This window comes from Leopardus geoffroyi, chromosome E2, assembly GCF_018350155.1.
Source record: "Leopardus geoffroyi isolate Oge1 chromosome E2, O.geoffroyi_Oge1_pat1.0, whole genome shotgun sequence".
In the NCBI taxonomy this organism is placed as follows: Eukaryota; Metazoa; Chordata; class Mammalia; order Carnivora; family Felidae; genus Leopardus; species Leopardus geoffroyi.
This window is the reverse complement of record NC_059335.1, coordinates 52,473,654-52,497,392: the sequence shown is the minus strand read 5'-3', so window position 1 is coordinate 52,497,392 and position 23,739 is coordinate 52,473,654. Positions and strand designations below refer to the sequence as shown.

At 46.6% G+C, this 23,739-nt stretch overlaps 1 protein-coding gene and 1 long non-coding RNA gene across 3 annotated transcripts in view; one reads left to right on the top strand and one right to left on the bottom strand.

Moving 5' to 3' along the window:
* Positions 1 to 23,739, bottom strand: part of WWOX (WW domain containing oxidoreductase) — a 979,671-nt gene that overhangs the window by 607,050 nt on the left and 348,882 nt on the right. The gene's annotated exons all lie outside the window — the stretch shown is intronic.
* On the top strand, positions 339 to 10,053 carry LOC123577664. 2 transcript variants are annotated; one of them, XR_006701995.1, is made up of 4 exons: positions 339 to 852; positions 2,676 to 3,269; positions 3,541 to 3,904; positions 9,204 to 9,819. It is a non-coding gene; the product is annotated as an uncharacterized LOC123577664 (long non-coding RNA). The 2 variants fall into 2 exon arrangements; XR_006701996.1 differs by having other exon boundaries at positions 2,676 to 2,811; positions 3,100 to 10,053.

Below are 23,739 nucleotides of genomic sequence, written 5' to 3'. Positions count from 1 at the left end.
AGGGAGGGGGAGACACAGAGGGTGGCGTAAAGGCAAAAAAAAAATGATAAAAACGAGCATCCTAAGGTTGAATATTCACACAACAAGGCACTTACTGCTAAAAATAAGAAAGAGCAAGAGGACAGCCACGTGGCCCTCACTGTACCCTACGATTACAGAAGCACTTTAACGCTTCAAACTTTTCATCCTGGGGCGCCTGGGTGGCTCAGTCGGTTAAGCGTCCGACTGCGGCTCAGGTCGTGATCTTGAGGCTCGTGAGTTCGAGCCCCACAATGGGCTCTGCGCTGACAGCTCAGAGACTGGAACCTGCTTCGGGTTCTGCGTCTCCCTCTCTCTGCCTCTCCTCTGCTCGTGCTCTCTCTCTCTCTCTCTCAAAAATAAATAAGCATTAAAAAAAACAAAACCTTTTAATCCTTACAATTTGATGAGGTCAGTTATAATGTGATCCCCATTACATGGGTGAGACAATGGAGGCATAAGAGCCACACAGCTAGTAAGGAGAGCTGAGCAGTCTCACATCAGACACAACAACCCTACGTATGATCTAACTGATGAGATTTAACTGGAAAGACGACTAAGCAAAACTTGGATTTAACCAGTTTGCTGAGTGGTTTGAAACTCAGCACAGCAGACAGTGATAGCATTGTCAGCTGATGCCTTCTCGGCGCAGCGACCTCTTCCCACACTCGGGAAGGGCCAGGTAGGACTCACAGGCCACAGAGCAGTGGACTCACAGTCCACTGAAAGCAGCCACACCGGGGACGCAGTCCGTCACCGCCGCCCTATTGAGGGAAGTCCCGTCTTGAAGCCAAAGCCTTGCTGGACTCAGGCAAGGGACACATCTCTCTGAAGGTAGGGACACACTCATCTTTTGACCAGAATCCTTCTTCCTGGCCAGTGGGGATCCGTATCCACTTCTCTGCAAAGCACTCCTGCCAGGGTGGGGGCTTGCCAGCTGCAGCCGGCCACTGTCCCCCTAGGGTCTGACACAGAGCCTGGTACATAGTGGGCATTCAGTAAATACCTCTTAAATGAATGAAACCTAGGTGCTCAGGAAACATGCGCCACTGATACTAAATGATGTCTCTACCGTGTAAAAATGGAAAACTTACTCCTAAGGAACTATGTTTTATATAAAGATAACATGAATCACAATAACTACAGCAGAAACAGCAATGCCAAATATCACATATTAAGCTCCTATTTAACAGGCACTTCTAGACCCTGTATGTATATTGCATGTGAATCTTACAAGAATATCGGAAAATACCTATTATTATCTGTTCCCAGGCAACCTGAGGAAAGTCTAATTACCTGGTTCAAGGGCAGACAGCTAGTAAGGAAGGCACTGGGACCCAAACTCCAGACCCTTCCTTCCCTTTTCACTCTGTCTCCACGCTCTGCACACATATGCTCACTCACTAATACAATTAAGACTAAATAATAAGATATGCTAGTCACTTCATTTAAAGTTAGGCATTCAGAACAAGAAGCGGGGCGGGGGAAGCTACACAACACTGTTCTTAATCCAAAGTAAAGCAAACCCAAAGCAAATTAAGCAGAACCGTAATGTGACTTGTGTTTGCCTTTTGACACCTGTTACAACATGTACTCGGGGCACAGGCTTCTCCGGCCGAACCTTCTCCACTTCCAACAGACAAGAATCACACAGCGTGCTGAGGACGCTTGACAGATGTGTTAATGCAGGGGGATATTTCAGTTTCCATCCTCTTTGGACCACAGCATGACAGTTACAGAATTCAAATCCATTTGTATCCCCCGTTGAATCCCACATAATTCAGCAGACATTCATTATGGTGACATAATGATATCACACAGCCATAAATACATATGCTAAGAGTCGAACAAGACATTCATATTTAAACATAGCTGGAAATAATTTCAATTCCGGCGATTTTCTATTGCTCATTCTATTACTTTTCGGTGGATGCTTAAAATGTTAAAATACAGTAGGAAACCAAGAATACAAGAATGAAGGTGTGTGTGTGTGTGTGTGTGTGTGTGTGTGTGTCATAGCTTCTAGTTTGGCAAGTAAAGGAATTTGGGTATCACGTTACATCTGATAAATATTTTGTTTGAGGAAAAGGTAATTTAATAATAGATGAGAAGCTCCTTGATATGTCAATTTCAGAAGAATCATTCACGTTGCTATAGATGCAGTCCAAGATTTTAATATTCTGAGATCTCTGCTTCAAATCTGAAGGACGGTTGCCCTGATTTCATAAATAAGAAACGCACGTAACACTTTTCCCATATAACTTCGAATAATACATAAAGCAAACAAATAATGCAGTTAAAATTAAAACCGCTTGAAATTCACCATTCCTAAAGAGGGGTGAAATTATTTCTCAAGAAATCAGACCCATGCCTCCAGAAAGCAGCAAGCGGGGAACTCAGATATCATAACACGAATAACGACAATGTTAATCTCGATCTTTTCCTCATACTTCTCAACTGCAGACAGAAGAACACGTCTTCAGCCTCGATGATATATCCATTAACAGCTCTGTTCCCAGAGTATTCAGACACCTTGCAACGGATTTTTGAATTATTTAAATGGAAGTGGCATTAGAAAACCCTCATGTTTAAATTATGCTAAATAAGTATTCTTTCGGCTGGACTTTTGCCTGTGCAAAAAAATATATATCCTGCAGGCACGGAGGAAGGGGCACAGAGGAATCTGAGGAGGTGACGTGACGGAGAACGACGTTTGGGGAACACGAGTGCACATACAAGTCAAGTGTGCAGGACAGTCTCAATATCCGGACGTTCTCGAGGGAACAGGAGTCTGTAAGTTTACAGAGATGATGTCCATTTTCTCAAATGCTTCCAAATGTCCAGAAAGCTATGAACATGAGAATGTACAGTAGATGGAGGTCCAATTGCAGTAAATCATAGAATATCCACACTATGGAATATTATGCAGCTATTAGAAGAAATGAGTTAGCTCTTTATCTGCTGACCTGGAGGGATGTCTGGGATGTACTGGTCAGGGAGATAAGCAAGAGGCAGTGCGGGGTACGTAAACGGGGGAGGGTTCTCGTAAAGGCAAACAGAAAAGCTTCCCTACATTTGCAGCAAATGTCCCTTTAAAGACAGAAGAGCTCAGAGAAAGAGCTCAGAGAAACTCCTGGTGGACTGTTAGCCGTGGTCAGTGGGCTACGGGGACAGCTTGAGGACTGCAGAAAGAAAGGGCGATGGCATGAACTTTTTTCTTGCTATTCGTTTGCATGGTGTCACAGATTGTGGTAAGCACATGGTATTATTTAATTTGTAAAAAAAAAAAAAAAATTTAATGAAAGAGAAGGGGGTTGGAGGGCAGGGAGGGAGGGAGAGAGAGAGGCCTATCAAAGCAAAAATTTCCTGCTGGGCAAAGATGGTTCACCATCAGGAGTCTTTTTATCTTGCTGGGATGCCAAGACTGGTGTTTTATTCTTTCCTCTCTCTCTCTCTTTCTCTCTCTCTCTGTGTCTCTCTCTCTCCGTCTGTCTCTCTCTGTCTCTGTCTCTCTCTCTCAAGTGAATGTGCTGACTTACTTGCGGGAGGATACTTTGCCCTCTGCAAAGCCACCTTTATGGAAGAATCTATTACTGAAGAGCTGAACGTGCAGGCATGGGGGACTCTTGCAGGTGCGAAGGCAGGTGGCCGAGGGAGACGGGTGGGGAGATGGGGAGACACCATGATGTGATAGGGTGCATGGACGCCTTCCACCTCGCCTAAACACTGCCGGGTCCGGCCAGAGATGGAGCCTGAGTGGTGTCAACAGAGGTCTTCGGACAAAGGCCATATGCCATGTGCAGATCATCGTCCCTCCCCAGGGGAACTTCCAGCGAGATGAATGAGAGGCCAGATAAATCATGAAGATCTACAGGTACACATACAGGTACGGATACAGATATATCAAGAGAGCTGGTGTTTAATGTCAGTGCTGCTTTCAAATGTAAATATAACTGCATTTAATTCAGTACGTGTTTACTGAGCTCCTACTATGGGCCCAGCCTTACGCTTTTTATGCAATTATCTTAAACTTCCCACACGATTTGAGGCAGTTTTCTTTCTAATTATGAAAGTGACAAATTCATTACAGGAAGCGGTCCACTGCAGGAAGGTTTTTTTTTTGTTGTTTTTTTGTTTTTTTGTTTTTTTGTAAATGACAAAATTGCCTCTGATTCTCAAACACAATGGCCATCTTGTTGTGTGCTATATTTCCAGGACCAGCACGGTGAGTGGCACATAATCGATATCTCATCAATACCTGTTGAGAAAAGGGAGGCAGGCAGCAAACTTACAGTAATGTTATTTATGTAAATCCATTTTCTATGCCCATATTTTTATATAACAAGGAAATTATCCTGTGCCTGTTGTTTTTTAAATCACTCGTTCCACTTAATAATATATAACAATCCTTGTTACTTTTTAGTTCCCTGCACTGCTCTTTGCCTCCACACATGGAAAAAAAAAAAAATTAGTGAAAACACGCCAAGAAGAAACATTTCTCAGGTCTGAGAGTGAACTCACAAGCTGTTTCCAAGCAGTTGTACACGCACACACTCAACGGCAGCTGTTGCACATAATTAATGTGCTAATTATACGTAATTATCTAATTACTAAAGAACAAAGTCAAAGCAAGTGCGGTAGTAAAGACACCATAACCAGTACCTTTTAGAATGCTCTACAATATAGACTAGATTGCTATTTGTGAAAAGTACTCTTTTTGTCTGATACCTGTAAATAGAAAAGAGTCTTCCTAAATGCTGTAGGGATGTTATGGAATGGGGGATTGTCAGTCATTCCATTAACAGAATTAAAAATACACACACACACACACACACACACACACACACACATTTTACATGGAGAAAAATGTGCCATATGATTCATCTTGATAATGTGGTGTGAACGGGGACCAGCAACAGAGTCCTGTGCTGAAAGCAAGTTTTCCAGTGAATGTTCCAAAGTAGGCTGGTCCCACAGAATGATCATATGGGGGAAAAAAGTGGAAGGTGAGTGGTAAGATGTTTGGAAAACAATATTCATCTATCCCCTGGATGTTCCATTTAAGGCTGTCCCATAAAATATAAAGTAAAAAAAAGGGTGGGGGTGGGTGACAAACGATGGAGATATAAGTTTGGAAAATACTGTTATTCTTTCCCCTTCTTAGAGAGGTAGAAAACACATTTGCATTTAAAAGGCTCTAATAAGTACTGCATTTGTGAAATAGTTTTGACCACAGAACGCTTCTTTTTTCACTCTCTCTCGGTATTATAAATGTCAGTGTAATTAATAGACAACCCAAGTGCAAGGTCAGGCTGTACTATTTTACTGCCTCCACTGGATCACTGATTCACCCTACAGGGAAACTTCACTTTGAATTTGAACCAAGGGCTCCGTCCAAAAGGAACAACCTCACAATAAGATATACTTGAGAATCTAAAACAGACTCTTGGATGAGCCCCAAGAAGCATTATTTTCTACCGATTGCTTCTCTCGGAAACATACCGATTAGGTCTGAAGATGCTCTATCTTGACATTTAGGTGCTAGGACCAAACAATTAAATCTTTTATCACACGTTACCCACAGTATTTCTTGAGAATGTTAAAGGAGCCACATTGCAAGAGAACGGTCTCCTATACTCACAGAGAAGATATAAATTAGCATCTCTGGAGTGTAAGTTATTTTATTAACTTGTTCATTCATACCCTGTCTCCTTCCAAAAATGAATCGGGGCATCCTTTTGGTTTTTTGTTTTTTTTGTCTTTAATGCTACCATCAAAATTCAATGGGCCTTGACAAACGGGTGAAAACACAAACTAGTTGAAGCCTCCAAAGGCACATCTTCATTACTTTTATTATTTAACTTTAACTTTTAATCTTGGGCCATAAAAACTGTCCTAATAAAAGATCCATAAATATCTCCTGAATGTGCAAAGGAGCGACTTTGATGACCTGAGAACATATGCTGGGCTCTTTTTTGCTGATGGGCCTGAGTACTTATGACTGCCTGAGTTGTAACACAGAGAAAGATGTAGGTCTAGACCCCTCCAGCAAGTGATTCCAAACAGACCGCTGCATCAGGAGGTCTGCTGCTGGTTCCATTTCAAAATTGTGCTTCCAAACGAATGACACAAAACCTCCTTCGCTAATTTTGAAGGCAGCTGGGGCAGATTTTCACGTGGCTAATTCGATGTTTCAAAAATTAATCGTCTGCCACGGATGCGGTTGTGGCGTGACGGCCTGAAATGGGGGGGGGGGGGGCGGGGGTTCTCACAGAAGTCCCACCTAGAAATCTCTGGTCACCCAGCCTCGCTTTGCACATCGCAGGGACTCCGCAAGCGTTTGCTGTGTGAAGGAATGAACGCGCTCCGTCTGAGGGCTGCTTTTTTTAACCCCATTTCTAAGCACGCTTCGGATTCGAACGTTAATACGGTTAATTGCCAAATAAATAGTTCCAGATTGTAAAATGGGTTTTCCTGAACAGATTTAATTCAACGGAACAACACATTTTTTATAATTGAAGACATTCAAAAACTCAACGTTATTCTTCCCTCAACCCTTTTCCAAATTGAATTCTGAGAACGGATATACCTTTAAAATTATATTATCATCACAGTGCATTTCTGCACGAACAATACCTAAAGATAATGGCTTTTCTAATGTGATGCATAAATGCAAGTTTACAGGAACCAGGAATTTATTTTATTAAATGTTGGGATTTTTTTTTTTTTTTTTTCACGTATATGGCTTCTTCCCCCTTTTCTGTAACATGCTATTCTGAGGAAACACTCTAAGGCCGTGATAGTTGATTACATTATCTTGATCGCCATTCTTTTTCTAGCTTTCTTAAATTAGATGCAAGGAGCATTTCTAAGTTTAGAATATTGGACAGAATACCCTGCGTTCGAAGCCAGTGTTCCTAAAACTCTTTTATTTCTTGTGCCGGGCAAATTTTCATGCAACTTCTTTTCATATGCAAAGTGGATCTATGCAATCCCATCTTACACATTCAATGGAGAAGAATGTGTCAGGAGAAGGAGCCCTGTGTTTTAGCACGAAACGAATAATCTGTCATAAACAGCATGCTGTATTTAATATTCAGATCAAGACATTTCTGTCTCATCCTAGCAGACCCTCCTGACAAAAGCCATCCCACGTCTGCCAGGAGTATCGAGTCCAGCTGAGGACAAATTTCAAGATGAACCTGAAATCAATTTGCCATCAAATTTTCATGCCTCTCCCAGACTATCTGTGGCATTTTAATTACCAGCACCCTAGGCGGGGGGTACTACAGATATTGACACTTTGCTCCTACAATAAACTTTATTGGCAACCTCTGTCTGAATGCAGTACTCAACTAGAATAACAAGAAATACACGAGGGTGTGTAAGCGGAGAGGACTGTGATCACCCTGAGGCCATCCCCTTCACCGGACCAGGGCACTTCTTAGGCCACAGGCCTGGGAGATACAACGCCTGGCTCTCGCGAGGACAAACGACCTTCAAGTTCGACGGGCCTGCAGTGTCCTTTGAGCTCTGCAAGGTCCCTGGGTCCTTCCCCACAGCACAGCCACAAGTCTTCTCCTTCCCTGTCTGTGCTCAGGTGGCTATTTCTGGTGTGCATCATTTTGGAGCTCTCCGAAGGTTTCAAATCTTTGTTGAAAGGCCAGGGAGTGTGAGCAGAAGCCGTCCCTGTAAACTGTGCTGAAAGGCTTCATTTCAGGGAACAGACGAAGCCCCTGATTGTATCTGGAGACAAGGCTTGTGTTTGGGGGCGGGGGTGGGGTGACCAGCCACCTCCACATTCGTGACACCCATCCCCCGCCTCTGCCCGACTTCTGAATGAGCTGTGGGAAGAGCCATAAATATCAAAATAAAGGGGAGGACCCACAGTTTGCTAGCCGTGGAATATTTTTACGCTCTGAAAATTAACATCCTGGGACTACAGACATGCAGCTTTAACCAGGCGCATAGGGCAGCCCACGATGCAAGGGGAGTCCGGTATCAGCACATATGGTCTTGCTCCCCCGGACGGTGACAGGGATGGATGACAGCCCATGGCCACTGCCAGCTGGGCGGCTCTGGGCCAGGCACCGGGGCGGGCATGTGTGTTTGTGCCATTTCAACGACTCCTCACACACTTCCAGAAGTGAGCAGCCGACCTAAGTGAGCCAGTATTCTGGTAAATGCTCAACAGCTCCAAAAATGAAAGCACGCATGTGTAAGCACACATGCGTTCGTTTATCATAAAGCCTGCCGATAGAAAGGAAGGATGCTGGAGCAGAATTTGCAAGTAAAAATACACAATATTCTTTATTACAAAGGCCACGGACCCAATTGATTCTCACCCAGTGCTTTCATTGATTTTTGCCGAACTCTTGAATCCACAGGCAAGTTGCAGGTGATGAGTAAGTGATGTCTGATATAAATATCAGTTGATATTTTTCAGTTAGCCGGTAAGACGAAAGGGAAACAATCAAGAGAGACGTACCTTGGAACTTTATTCATTCTTCAGGGGCATCAGCAACTTCTTTGCTGAATTAGATAACAGGTTTTTCAATATACGGAAGGAATACACCCTCACTTAAAAAATAACATTCATAACGTAATGACTACAGACATGGTACTTAAATGTGAAATGCATTAGGAACGTTGCGATTACTTTGTCAAGCCAAGATGATCTAAACAAAACGCCTGAAGCCTTGATTTGTAGTTTTTGCCAATTTCCGTGGTGTAAATGCTCCCGACCACAGCCATTTTCAGGCTCCCCGGGGGAAGTCATTGAACGCAGGGCTGTGGAGAGTCAAGCGGGTGCGTTCCATTCTAGAGTGTTCCTGCCATACGGAGACAAACAGATCTCAGTTGACCTCAAGAGCACAGGCAGTTAAAGTCAAAGGTGGTAAAACGACCAGGAAGTATTGAGCTTTGAGTATTTAATAACTTTGTTTGGAATGTAATTTCTTCAACGGTACGTTTACACAATTCGAGGTTTAACAGTGTCCACGTTTAACGAGCGGGTCACGCAATCTCTGCCAGTTCTGGGAGTCCGCGGAGTCCTGGGTCGACGTGAGGGGAGGGCTCCAGTGCACGCTGGAAATGGTGCCAGCTTCGTGCAGGCACACAGACGCACGCACACCCTTCCGGGAGAGATCGTGCTCACAAAAGCCGCTTATTGTTCTCTTCGACAGGGAGAAACTCGTGAACACAGTCGGGAGATCCGTGACGGAGAGGTAACGGCAGCCGATAATTAAATAGCTGCGTTCCTGGAGACCGGGTGGGCTTGACAGAGACAAAGGAGACAGTGGGAAGGGCACGGGCCCCTTCTGACGGGAGAACAGCAGCACCAACACCAGCCCTGCCGAGAGAGGTGCCCGGCAGCCGCAGCAGCAGCATCCACGCTCTGCTTTCTCCCCACCTCCACCGGGACCGCCGGCTTGTCTGCTGTTCCCATGACACGGAAGCCGTGGCCAGCTTTCCAGGACTTACGGGAGATGAGCCGCGTTATTACGATCTGAGTCTTGTTGTTGCTTCCGAGGCAAAAATGGATGGGGGACATAAACACCAGGGCAGGCACAGAGCCTGCCACAACAGACAAGACACCCTGATGTCGGGGCAGAGTTGGCCAACCCTGGTCCTGGGAGCACGTCGTTGTGTCCCAGTTCCAGGGTGGGTCGTCTTGTTTGGTCCGAACAGGTGAGAGCTCAGAGGGCCCCCCATGCCTTATTAAGCGAGGTGAGGCTCTGGGACAAGTGGCGGAGGCAGCTCAGCTTCCTGGGCACCTGGGAGTGGCATCAGCAGCCGACAGCACAGCCAGACGATGTTTCCCCTACAGCATCATCATTCAAACGTGCCCGAAACAGTAGTGCACGTAGATCACGAAGGGCAATGCTGATTTGGCTACAAGCAGCACCAGGACATTTCTCCAAGGGTTCCAGGGGGGTGAGGGTGACGGACGTGGGGGACACGGATGTCCTGTGCTTCTTCCTCAAGGCAAAGATCCCTAATACGACATGCTCGGGGCTTGTCCGCATGTATTTTCAAAACAGAAGAACACAGACGGCTTTTTATGGACAAACCGGACCAGAAGTATTCCAAAGCGTTCCCTAGAAATGCTGGGGCTGTAAAATATCTGCGAGATATAAAATAGGATATCCTATCACTTGTCAGTAACATGGTTTGTTTCCTTTTTTCCCTTTTTTTATTTCTTCTCCCTGAGTGTCAGTTGCTTAAAATAAACATCGATGTTTCCAAGGCATGGTTTACATTTTGAACGTGGAGTCTATGGTGCTTGGCTTTATATATTTATTTATATTTGTATTTATGTGTGACCATTAATCTTGTCTTTAAAAAGAGAGTTGATACAGAGAAATCACTCGTGTTCTCTCTCGTCCATGGTCCATGTATGCTGGTTCTGACTCTTTTCTTTCTTTTGCTCTCTGTTGGTTGGATATAAAAACACTACCAACGTCGATCACTTTATCCCGAGCCAATGTTGCCCTTGCTAGAAAGATCTTGCTTCTCCAGTGTTTACAGAAACAGCACAGAGTGGAAGGACCTAAAAGAAGTGGGGCTTAGCATAAAACAGGCCCTGGGGAGGTAATATTAACCAACACAGAACCTCGAGCAAGGGCAGACATCTAGTGGCCTTTCCACCAGGCCGGTTTCGCCGGCATGAGGCATGTGCAGGAAAGGCACACAGGCTCTCCCCCTGGCCCCTAAACCTTTTGGTGGGTGGACGTGTGTTGGGAGATTCTCGCTGTATCTTCTGGGGGAGGAGGGGATAAAGGAAGGATGCTCAGACTCTCTTTCCCTTTCCATGGTCTCTTCTCTTTCCTCGGGTTGAAAGAGAAGGATAGAAGCATACACAAGCTACTCTTCATTTCCGGGAGAGGCTAAGTCACCGACCAGATCCGCTTCTGAGGCAAAAGCGATACAGGATGTCGGCATGTGCCAAGAACGCGTTTGGGCACGGGGCCAGGACAACACGGCCCGTCCGTCTACAGGGAGAGTGGGGAGGCCAAGTTATGATTGGAGGGTGGCCTCCTGTCTCCAAAGGAGCTTTTTCACAGCAGCCACGCCTCCAGAACTTGAGGCCTGTTGCCTCCCTCTCTGGGCAGCCACCGCTGGGCCAAGTGACCATCTTTTGGGCACAGAGCTGCTTCCAAGAGCCAGCAGAAGGCCCAGCAGTGTAGCGGGGTCTGACCGGACGCAGTGTGCCCTCCCTCTGGATCATTCCTCTCCTCTGGAGCTCAGCCAAGGAAATGTGGGTTGCTGAGCCAACCCCCCGCTTCTCCCTCCAAATCACATTGCTCACGATTAGGGAGAGAAAGGCCGAATCTTCCTCCGTGGCCCCGGAGCCCTCTCCACCCACTCTCTATACAAAATCAGTTCATCTGGGTAATTTTTAAAGCACAGAGCTTGGGCCAGCTGGAACTAGCTGCCTCTTCCTGGCCAAACGCTTGGGGTTTCTTCCAGCCTCGAGCCTACGTGCTCCGTGTGCTAGCAAGCACCCCGAGATACGGCCAGGACTGGGAGCGAGGGATTTGCTAACCAGACTTTCCAGCAACTTCCCGAGTTTGGAGCAAGCAGAAAGCCTTATTTGTTGGTGAAGCTGCTCGGCCCCAAGAGGCAGGTCACTGAGCTCTGCAGCCAAGCGTTCCAAGTCTCCGAAACCCGGGAGGACCTGGGTATCCGGCAGTGGACCAGGCTCTCTGGCTGCGTAGGCCAAATCTGTGTCCTGCCCCTTAAAAAAGTAAGATGATTTTCACGGGGAAACAGATTTGCTTTATTTGCTTTGGTCTCTTCCAGCTCAGAAGTGACCTGAGCACTGCTGAGAGGGCCTGGGGGACCCTGGCTTTATTCTAGAAACTAGGCTAGTTAAATAAGGCATTGTCAAGCCAGGAGCTGCCTCGGACTCTTGGCAAGTGTGTTAACTCAGTATGAAATAATATAAACAGAAAAGAACAATATTCCCTGTTTTCTCACTCCAGGCTGGGGCTCAGGATTCATTTGGGATGGGCCAAAAGCTTTCAAAAGTAAGTTCTGTGGATTTCAAAGATCTTTAGCTTTGAAGATCTAAGGGGGGGGGGGGGGGGCGGGGCTGCCTGGTGGGAGGGTTCCAAAAGGTACCTATTGTGCTTTGGGGGCTCAGAAAAAGTCAGCAACAACAACAGTCCTGAGTGAGGAGAAGGAATTGTATACAATACGCCATTTATCTCCTTTTGGGCACAAAAACATACACACAAGCATATACAAAACCACATACCATGTACACATTCTTCGGGGGCCCTGCAAATCTTCCCGGCCATTATTCATATTAATGAATGTGTGTTTGGTTTCCAAACTGCTCAGCTTAAGCACTGGAGTTGAGATGTTCTAGGAAGTAAATAAACCAGCTGTGCCCGCCACAGAGGGCCCCGGGTGGGAACGACCAGCCCCTCTGAGGGGGAAGGTTCCATGCACACAGCACAAGCCTGCATGCTTCGGACCAGCCTCACTTCTGCACTCTGCAAACTGGAATTAATTCTTCCAGCCTCCCCGCTTCACAGAGATGTTCCGAGGAGGAACTGAGTCGTATTGCATAAACTCTGGGCGCGGAAGGGAAAAAGAAAAGACGGTATTGCTAAACCACTGTCACCACTGCCCCCATTTCAGGGAGCAGCCAGTGCTTGGAGTGTTTAGAAAACAACAAGGCCACACCACATTCCCCATGCCGTATGAGTCCGGGGGAAAAACAAACAAACAAACAAAAAAAAAACTGTGGGAAGAAACCGGGAACAGGATTTGAAAATCTGTACAAAGAGTCTTAAAAATCCGACACAGAGGGATGCATTCTCAGAGAACCACCCCACCTTGCTGATAACTATTGGTTCATAAAATAATTTAATTTACGTATGTGAATCTTCGAGAGTACTTTTCTCATAGGACTTCCTTTAAGAAAAACAATCTTCTTCAGTTCACTGTTCTTAAACGCACCCCCCCCACTTCAGGGATACTTTATTCTCTAGACTTGCCAAAGAGCTGTTTCCTAATACATCCTAGAGAATATATGATTTCATTTTTCCACAGATGCATTTCTATACACCTGGTATTTCAGTTATTTATTAACCATGCCTAGTTTTGTGGTTTCTCGCTTTATATCTTTAAAGTCATTAAAACTTAATAGGGGAATTAATCATAAAAGAAATCTATCAAACACAGTTGCCAAGCACTTTTTTTTCCTGACTGACATCTTTAAAATGTATTTGAATGTTATTTATTTCATCACACCCGGGGAATTAAAAAAAAAAAAAAAACTTGCAGCCTCCAAGTTCAGAGAAAGCATAAAAATGTGATTTACTATTTATTGTACAGTTAGGCACATGCATATTATATATTGCATGTTAATCTTCAACTGGCTAAGTTTAGCAAATTTGACAACACTACTGTTTGCTAGTGAGGAAAAAGAATCGACATCTGTTCTCTTCCAGATATGATTTCTTCCTGGAAGGAATCAGAAAGACGTCCGGGCCTTCTATTTTCTGGGTAAACTGATAGAATGCAAGCCGTTTAAATGGACAGTCAAGCCACAATGCCCCCTGGTGGTGAAATAATGCACAAACATTTGTAAGCGGTTGTGCCTCCTGAGTATTTTTCAGAGAGACCTCATTTTTAACGATGTGGACGTTTTCTTTTAGTTTCGCAAATGCAAAGAATATGGGACAATGATGTTGTTTTAAATAAAAAATAGTCACTGTGCCAAATGAAAGGCCTATTTAGTTTGTCTAAACCACCTTGGTCAAAGTTGTTTTTTTTTGTGCTTTGTTTTGTTTTGTTTTCACAATAAGGGATTAGATTTCAATTTCACACTGAAGAACTGGAGTATTGGAGAAAAACAAACAGAACTGCAGCATATGTACTTTTCAAGCTAAGTTTACAAGAGTGGAACCGTCAGCAGATACTTACAGGTGGACCTACGGGTCTGTTAGCTTATTGTCGCGTGAGTTAAAATGGAATGAGAGCAGATTCCAGATTTTGCTGGGGGACTCAAGACTCCATCTTCCCATCATGCTCTCAGCATGCACCTCTGATAAGCGGCTTAAAGGGAATTTCTTCGGGTCAGACATAAATAGTGATTCTCGGGTTCCCTTAATCCAGACACACATCGCTTGTGAGTTGGGCCTCATAAATCTCAAAAACGGTCAGCAACACATGAAAGGCGATGTTGTCAGGAGGCTCCAACACATTAAATGGGAAAGTCTGAAATGCGGACTCATTAATCATACAAACAATACTGACGCCTCGCAGGAATCGAGGCAAGAGGCACCTTCCTTTCTCAGCAAGCAGCTCCTTTTACCTCTTGCTATCTCTAGAAGCAGGGAGGCCCAGGACAGGAACTGTCACTGCATTCCCTTGTCACCTGAGAAGACGAGCCATCAACAGTTCAAGGTCATGTGGCAGGTGCTGAGTCACCCAAGAACCCTGGTCCCCCCACCTTCCAGGGCTGCCTGCTTTGCTAGTAAGGATTTGTTTTGAATGCAAAACATTTCAAGCCACTTCCCTGATGTCATCAAGATATACCATGAAAGGATACTGTGGTATCCTCAGGCTTATGGATAACATGCCCAGGGCAGCCTTAATCATGAGAGCCAGAAAACGCAAACAACTCAAATGTTCATCAGCTCATGAACAGATACATAAAATGTGGTATATCCCAGTGGTGGAATATTATTCAGTCTTGAAAAGAAACAAAGTAGTGATACAGGCTACCGTGAGGATGAACCTCGAAAACACTGCGCTAAGTGCAAGTAGCAAATAGTATAGGATTCCATCTAGACAAAATGCCCAGAAGAGGCAAATTCACAGAGACAGAAAGTAGAGTCGTGGTTGCCTCGGCGGAAGGAGGTGGCAGATGGCAGGATGGCAATGGGTTGCAGAGTATCTTCTGAGGCTAATATAACGTTCTAAAGTTGATGGGTGCACAACTCTGTGAATATACTAAAAAACAGTGAACTGTACACTTTTAAAGGATGGATTGTAGGGTTGCTGCATCATATGTCAATAAAGCTGCTTTTAAGAAAAAAGGATATTGCAGGGCTACGGGCAGAAAGACCCCACAAGGCTCAAATAGACACAGAAGTGTCCCTATGTGAAGGAAGAAAAGGACAGAAAGTAGAGGAAATGGTGTCAGATTCCAGAGAAGCACACTAGAACCCTGGGTCAAGCTGGAATCCCAGTCTCACTTGGGCAAAGGGCCAAGATTCGAGCCAACGCCACAACCCCAGACACTTTACACATGAACTCCAGAAGGAAGGATCTCTTCCCAGATCCCAAAATCTGGTGATGGGGCACTTTGGACAGCAGGAGCTTTCAGCCCTCGCTGCCTCCCTCTCCCCCAAAGAAAGCCCAACATCCTCACTCCCCAGAGACCTGGATATAACTACCCTGGGCCATCACATCATGAGGTCTGAAGAATTTCCCAGGTGATTCTCATGCACACCCGAAGCCGAGGACCGCCGTTTGGGAGACAGCCAGGAGAGAAGACAGAGTACGTTGAGACAGGGAGAGCTGGGAAATCTGCTTCCTGTCTCTTCCCATTGTCCCATGGACGCATCTAAAACCCCACAGGTGTCTGTGTGCAGCCCCGGCAGGTGGGGGCATGGTCATCTTGGCTCACCACCGGATGATTTTCGCTAATAATGCCAAAATGTTTACACAAAGACATCCTAACCAACTTGTCTGTTTTGTTTTTTTTGTTTTGTTTTTTTTAAACAGGCAGGCACTGTTCCAAGAAACGTGTCATTATACCAAACAAAAAACCCACAAAAAACAAAAACCTGAAGTTCGTGTCCAGGGGAGAGCATTTACGTTCCAAGTTCAGAATTGTGTGGGCATGAACAGAGAACCTCTGTCCGAGGACTCAGCTGACCCTGTGTCCCACCCAACATTCTTCACTGGTGAATGCCTCAGGATAAAAGCCTCTAGCCCCCCACTTCCCCCCCCCCCAGGTCTCCACCCCAGCAAGGCTACGCCTATTTCGCAGGCTAGGTTTTAATCCAAGCTCAACATCAGTAAACCTGAGTTTGGTACCTGCCATCACTTCCTGCCCAGAGAAAGAAACACACCGGCTTTGAATTCTCTCTTTTGGAACCACTTTGAGCCAGAAAATATCGACCCCTAACGGGCCCATCACACGCAATGCTGTACATGCTGTCTCTGGGTCTGTACTGATCAATGGCAATTTTGGAAAACATTGCCTGAATAATTCATCGTAGAAGAAAGCTTTTGGATTAAATGATAATACGGGGGCTTCCAGCACAAACATACGTGTGTTCCCGAAAAGCTAGTCCAGCTGGAATGCTGTTCAGAAATCATCAAGATGACACCCAAGCTGAGCTCCTCCCCGCTCCCCCCCCCCCCATCTTGTAAATTGCAATGAGTCGTCTACCCACCCCCGGTCCTACGAAAATGCTCAGGTGTCTCAGCCAGGTGTTCCAACAGCATGTGCCTGGCACAACTTACTCGATGTGGTGAAGTGTTACCACGGTCGACTCAGTGAGGCAGCATACGGCATGTTAAAAAAAAAAAAAAAAAAAAAAAAAGATGAAGGGAGAAAGGACTGCAGAAAGGAACTGGGTACGTTTTGTGCAGAGTAAGGCTGAACAGCGATGGAGACGATTTAATTTAATCTTGGCAACTAGAACGCAGACTTAACACCCACAGTAAATGCCAAGCAAGCCATACAGTTTTTTTCAAGACCCGTCTTTCCCCCACTGCACATGCAATCCTGCAAACAATTAGCATTGCCCTGCCTCCCAGGAGCATCCCTGGGCTGACAAAACTCTGCACTGAAAAGTCCCACTTGGTTCCACGTGGGCTCCCACCCTGGCATCAGACACCAAAGCCCTCAACGTGTGCTCACCACCGCTCCCGCCTGCTTTTCTGGCTCGTTGTTTTGTTTTGTTTTTCTTTCCCCGGGTGCAGAAGCCAGGTTTCGACCCACTTCCTCCCCATCTGCCTCTCTCCCTCCTCTCTAAATGACTCAAAGCAGCGACGCCTCCAAATGGTAAAGGAGCATTTGGTACTACTTAATTCTAGTTAGCCAAAAGCAGGAATGTCTATTTATAGCACATAAAGATGGAATGTAAGGGAGGGGCCCCATGGCATGAAATGCAAGTTCTCAACATCCAGCGACAAAGGGACCCACGTTGTCTGAACCTGACTTTTTGTTATTGCTGTTCACTAGTTCATTCCGTGGAAGTACATTAGGTCGGCGGGTGTCAAGCCCTGTGCTGGATGCTGGGGCCACAGATGGAAAAGGAAAAGCCGGTCCTTACTCTTGAAGAGACTGAGGCTGGTGGGGGAACAAGTCAAACGCATAGTTACTATCTGGTAGGAGCCGAGGGCACTGATGGGTTGCTGGCAAAGGAGCTCTCGACCAGCATGCAGGGGGCCCTTCTGGAAGCCGGCATCGCAGACCCAGAGGTGGCTCCGCGTGACCTGAGGTGTCTCCTGGTTCCCCAACCCAGGAGATCCCCATGAGCCCCTCCCCGGTCACTGAGAGAGGCGAAGGGGCCAGAAGGAATAAAAATGGAGACCGTTAACGAAGGGGCTGGCAGGCAGCGAGGGCTTCTCTGTGGACCAAGTCCGGTCAGGAAGACTGCCTTCCGTGCTGCCCTCCCTTTGGGACCGAGACGACATGGAGAGCACCGTCTGGCTCGTGGCGTTCCCCCCGCGCGAAGCGATGATCCCCGTAAGCCTCGCCCCCAGGCTGGACACCTTCAACTGCTACAGGACAAGGGCCCTCACCATTTTTCTCATATGGAAGGAGGAAAGCCCAGATGGTTTTCATACTTAGTAAAATTCAGTTTTAATCAAACTCCGTTAAGTTAATTATTGACTCAACAAGGATGAAACAAGAATAAAATCATTTTTGCCTTAAGCCAAACTATTAAGAAGTCTCATAGAGTTAATAGACTAAAAGTCCTCGGAATCTTCCCTTAGCCTTTGTAATATTCTGTCTTAACTCAATCATTATTGTGCTTATCTCCGGACGCCAACCAAGGGAAAGCCGGCAGGGGAAGCCGCGTGTCCCTTCAAGTCCGTTCAAGGGAAAGGGGACGCGGAATTGCCATCAACGGAGACCACCGCGCTTTTTTACTGAATCAATAAAGCTACGTGGCATCCTTGTGAATTTTTCTTATCAGGAAGAGTTCCCAGTGTTTTCAGGTCACGAATTTCCCTTTAGGCCAGACACGTTCAGCCGTCCCTGGGCCTCTGCCTCATCCACGGCTCCAGCGAAAGCCGCTCAGCACAAAGGGCCTCTTGATTGTGTCGTGTACCCCTTGGGAGCAGCACGGGAGAAGTTTGGAGAAGTTCAGCAAAGTTGAGCCTCCTCCAGCCCGCACCCCATAAGCCCCCAAAGCAGGAGGGCCGGCCCCACTAATGACGGTGTGACAGTTTTACAGAGTAGTAAGAAAAAAACACCGAGCACAGGATAGGAGGTCTAAGGAGGTGCGTTCTTTCCCCTCTCTGTTGACAAACTTGATGATTTCCTACAAATATCAAATTCCTCCCAAAAATATGTTTTTCCTAAATCTCAGTACTTTTAGTATATAGTCTGCCTTTAAAATTGTCTTTCTCGGTTGGGGCGCCTGGGTGGCTCAGTCCTTTAAGCGGCCAACTCTCTCTTTTTTTTACTTTTTAAAAATGTTCATTTATTTTTGAGAGAGACAGAGAAAGAGTGCGAGTGGGAGAAGGGCAGAGAGAGAAGAAGACAGAATCCAAAGCAGGCTCCAGGCTCTGAGCCATCTGCACAGAGCCTGACACGGGGCTCGAACCCACAAACCAAGAGATCACGACCTAAGCCTAAGTCGGACGCTTAACCGATTGAGCCACCCAGGCGCCCCCTTCGGTGGCCAACTCTTGATTTGAGCTCAGGTCAGGATCTCATGGGTTCGTGAGTTGGAGCCTGACTTCGGGCTCTGTGCTGACAGCCTGGAGCCTGTTTTGGATCCTCGGCCTCTCTCTCTCTCTCTCTCTCTCTCTCTCTTTCTCTCTGCCCTTCCCACACTTGCATGCATGTGCCCGCCCTCCCTCCCCCCCTCTCTCCCTCCCTCCCTCCCTCCCTCTCTGGAAAATAAATAAACGTGAAAAATTTTTTTTTTAATTTTCTTCTTTTGGGGGGGGGGTGGTGAAAGGTACATAAAACTGCATAGCCTCTGGTAAAAACCAGCTAAGAGTGACATCTCTGGACTCAGCCACTGTCCCTGTGATGTGGTACTGAGCGATCCCCACCATGGGACTCTCTCACGGAAAGTGCTTCCATCCAATCATACAAGTACTTATTAAACATACAATAAGGTGTGGGAGGGGCCGTATAAACTTACTATTTCTGCTCACAAATCAATCAGCCTAATGCCCATTTGTTATTTCACTAATCAATGCCACTGGTATAAACACCAAACAGACCCATAGCCTAAAATTACTTGGATTTGTGAATGCAGAGCTTAGACACTCAGACCTGAGAACCGGCTGCCTTTGCCCCCACTTTCTCCTGGCGGCCAGCTGGGAGCTACGGTAAAGTATTGCCAGGGGCAGATGCCCGCCTTGGTTACTACCCCAGAACCACTCATCAATCGCACCCAGTCTGGTGGGGTTGCTGACAGAGAGGAAGGCTGTGCCTAAGTGAGGGCAGGGGCTGTACGGGAAACCTCTGAACGTGTGACTCAATTTTGTTAGGAACCTAAAACTGCCCTGAAAAGTAAAGTCTAATACCAAAAATGAAAAAAACATCTCAGCTATTGGAAGACAACCTCTTGTCAGAGCACAAGATGGGCCTTTCTTCTGGATCTGTAGTTTCAGGCGCAGGCTCCCCTGGTGCAAATGCCTCTGTGTCTGCCCAGGCACCCACACCAGGGGTGCGAGCGGAAGCAGAATTGGCACAGGGGCGGCAGGCACTTTATGCTAAAAGGTGAAAGGCTGACTCACACAGGGAGCTTTGGGCCTTAGTACTCGATAACCCCACGGCACCCCCGCACACCCCCTTCTAAAGTTCGCTATTAACGTCATTCGTGGCAAAATTCAGCTCCTTTGACTTCTGAGTGTTCCAACATCCTCCTTCTTGGGGGTCTGACAGAGCCAGGGGAGGCAGGGCAGAGCACTGTTGAGTGAGGGCGTCTGTCGTCAGCAGCAACCTCTCTCCTTCCGTGAAGACAGCCCCGAGAAAGGTGTGGGGTGGGGTGGCTGTCCGAGTCCTGGGCCCTGGCCCTCAGAGAGCACCCCATCCCCAAACTCACAGTGTGAAACGAAAGCTACTGCTCTGGCGTGACACAGAGCATTGTCAGCAAGATGGCCCGGAGAGGCCTCTGTTGGTAGACAACCGGAAACTTGGGTGTATACAGCACGTCCCCGCCTTTAACATCCACGTGCCCGAGAGGGAGCGGGATGGACAAACCCACTTGCCACAACACGCCCGTGGAGAGGCAATGGCCCCAGACCGGCACAGACGTCTCTCACGTGAGGAGAGTGGCCGGGTTAGTGGAGCCAATGCACAGAATGCCAACCACCTACGAGCAGACGTGTTTCCTCCCTCTGATGCCACTTTCAGATGATCGTAGATACGAACTCTCCGACAGGCCCTGCAAACCACAGGACATCTTCAGTAACCTTTGCATATGCTTTGCCAACGCGGCACTTATTTGTATGTGGCTTTCAAAAGGCACGGGGCGCCTGGGTGGCTCCGTCGGTTAAGCGTCCGACTTCGGCTCGGGTCATGATCTCACGTCTCGGGAGTTCGAGGCCTGCGTCGGGCTCCGTGCTGACAGCTCAGAGCCTGGAGCCTGCTTCGGATTCCGGGTCACCCTGTCTCTCTGCCTCTCCCTCACTCATGCTCTGTCTCTCTCTCTCTCTCTCAAATATAAATAAACATTTAAAAAAGGCAGAACACCAACAATGACTCTACACAAGCTCAGTGTTTTCTGTTTTACTCTTAAGTAACAGGGAAATGACAAATGAATGGGAGAGAGTATCCGCACCTTCTGAGGAGAGAGATCAGGTTTCCAGCAGTCAGGAGGGTGAAGGGTGGACAGAATGAGCGTGGGGACTCTGGGAATCTGAAGAACAGGATGGGGAGTGGGGTGGGGGTGCGGGGGGCCAGGGAAGCTGAATAGCACCACGCAGAAAAGAGTCCAAAACCAGTGTGAGCTCAAACCGACCAAAAAACTTAGGAGAGACAAAATGCACAGGGATAAGTCAGCCTCAGGCACCCCGGTGGGGGTTTAGAAGATGCTGTGGCATCCCATTTAACCCTTCCTCTCCTAGGGAAATTCTGATCACCAGAAATATTTATCGAGGTTGATCCTTTAATGACATAGTAACTTGAAATCATAAACTAATCCATGTTCATTAAAACACACACACACACACACAAAATCAAGCACAGACTGGTCTACAGTAAACCATGATCGTTTTTCTATGGCTTCCCACCCGAGCCCACTCCCTGGGGGTAGGGCCTGCTCAGCAGCGTGTGGCACATCTTTCCAGACCTTTTCCTGTGTGCACACAGACGCATATTTAAAAAATGATTTTTAATTAAAAACAATACAAATCAATGCAGCATCCCCACTTTGCAGTACGTCATGGCCGAGGGGCCTGACCTCCCGGGCTCGGCCACGGAATAAGACACCTCCGTCCACGTGATGGTGGTGAGCTGAGCCGAGGCAAAGTACCTAAGGAGGAAATAACAAGCCTCTCTAAGGACAGGCCTAAAACCCTCGGAATCGGCTGTCACCGTGCAATGGACATCAGCCTCTCACTCAATTGACAGGCCTTCCTGCGGCTATAGGATCCTGACTGTAATTACAGGAAAGGCCATACCATAAAGATGAGTGGGGGGAGGAGAGGGGGGAGCTAATTGACAAAAAGTTCAATGAGCTGACTCAAGGACCTATGGGCAAGCCTTAAGTTTCTTTTCCTCGAAAAGCCACTGATGAACAGCCCATGAAAGTGCGACCAGGCAAACCCAGGAGATAAGGTAGTTCCAAGCAAAGCACATGTGTGAGGCCCAAGCAGAAGACTTTACATCAGGAGGGCCTTCGCAGTGTTGCTGTCCAACAAAAGAATTCTCAAGACTCAAATGTGACCCGTTGCTGCTTTGCTTCCTTCTGTTTGTTTATCGCTTTGTGTTTGTTCCACGTTTATTTATCAACCCACCCAGAATGCAAAACGAAAGAATCAGACCTCCCCTGGGCCCCTGGGTCCCAACTTTGTTGCCTTCCCATCACCATAAAAGTCTGGAATCCCGGCCCTGCTCGGTAAGGAAGTGTTGCCATTAATATACACAAACGGAGAGGAAATTAGGGATGGCCACTAAACGTGTGGTGGCTAAGAACACAGACTTTGCAGGGTTAGACAACTACCTCAGCTGTATGTTCTTGGCCTCATTACTTCCCTTCCATGTGCCTCGGTGTTCTCAGTGTTCTGGTATCAAAAATGGGGATGGGATCGTGTCAAGGGGTTCATTTATATAAAGCATGCAGTGCAAGCACCATGTATTATATACTTACATACATACAAGTACTGAGCTAGGTGCTATATAGGTGTTGGCTGTACTTACTATGTGGTTTCCATCGTCACATCACTAATCAGAACTTGTACAACAAATGACGCTCTTTAAACACCCCAAACATATTTCACAAATAGGCCAACTGACTCTGTGGCAAGAACGACCTAACCCAATTGCTCTTCTGTGCTCTCAAAGGAAATACAGGACACGTACACATCAGTTACCCACAGAAGTGGACACAGCTTGATGCAAGAGATGCATTCCTGAAACTTCGTGTGTGTAAACCAAATTATACTTCCAACGAATGGGGTAAGCTTGCGGTCCCCATGGATCTTGCAATGAGTCCTTACTGTCTCAGGGAAGCTTGTGGACCAGAGCAATGCTAGCCACCTGTCTCAATATGCAAATTCTTAACATAGGACACTTTCTTATGAGTGGAAAATGAGTATCAGGCCAGGGCAGACAATGGAAATGGGAAACACATATTATTCCATTAGGTAATTGGCTCCAAGATTTTCAGACTTCTTCCAGGAGGAAGGCCAAGCTCTGACAGGAAACCGTCACTGGGAACACGATTCCCAGCTGCACAGGGGGCTGTTCTGTGCCCTGCAGGAAGAACTACCAGGCTTTTATCAAAGTTTCACTTCGCTAGGATGGTGGATAAAGAGTATCTCCCACTGACTCCACATGATTAGTAACGGTTACTCAGAGCAGCATGCTGAGTGGGATTGATTAGTGATGTCTGTCACGGGCACAGGACTTGGGACGTCAATGTGTGCATGCCAGGTTCTCACCATTCCCATGTTCACAGTGCACAAGTGTTGAGTATATGAGGGATAAAGTTCCTGGCTATTTGTCAAAAGGCTACAGACCGAAGGAAAAACACATTTAGATATGATGATGCACATTCTCTCAGAACCAATTACTTCCTGAATTATAACTCTGTAAGTTATTGCAACTTATTCAGGCACATAAACACCACAATAAAATTTCCCTAAGCCAATATATACACAAAATTTCAATATAAATCCAGTCTCGCTTGGGAAGTAATAAGGGAAATGTGAATTCTGTAAACACCTCCTAATAAGAGATCTTGGGCTGTGACCCTGAGGTCAAAGGTCACAGCCCATCTCTTGCTCACTGTCATGGTTCCAGATGTCAGCAAAGCACTCTTACATTAT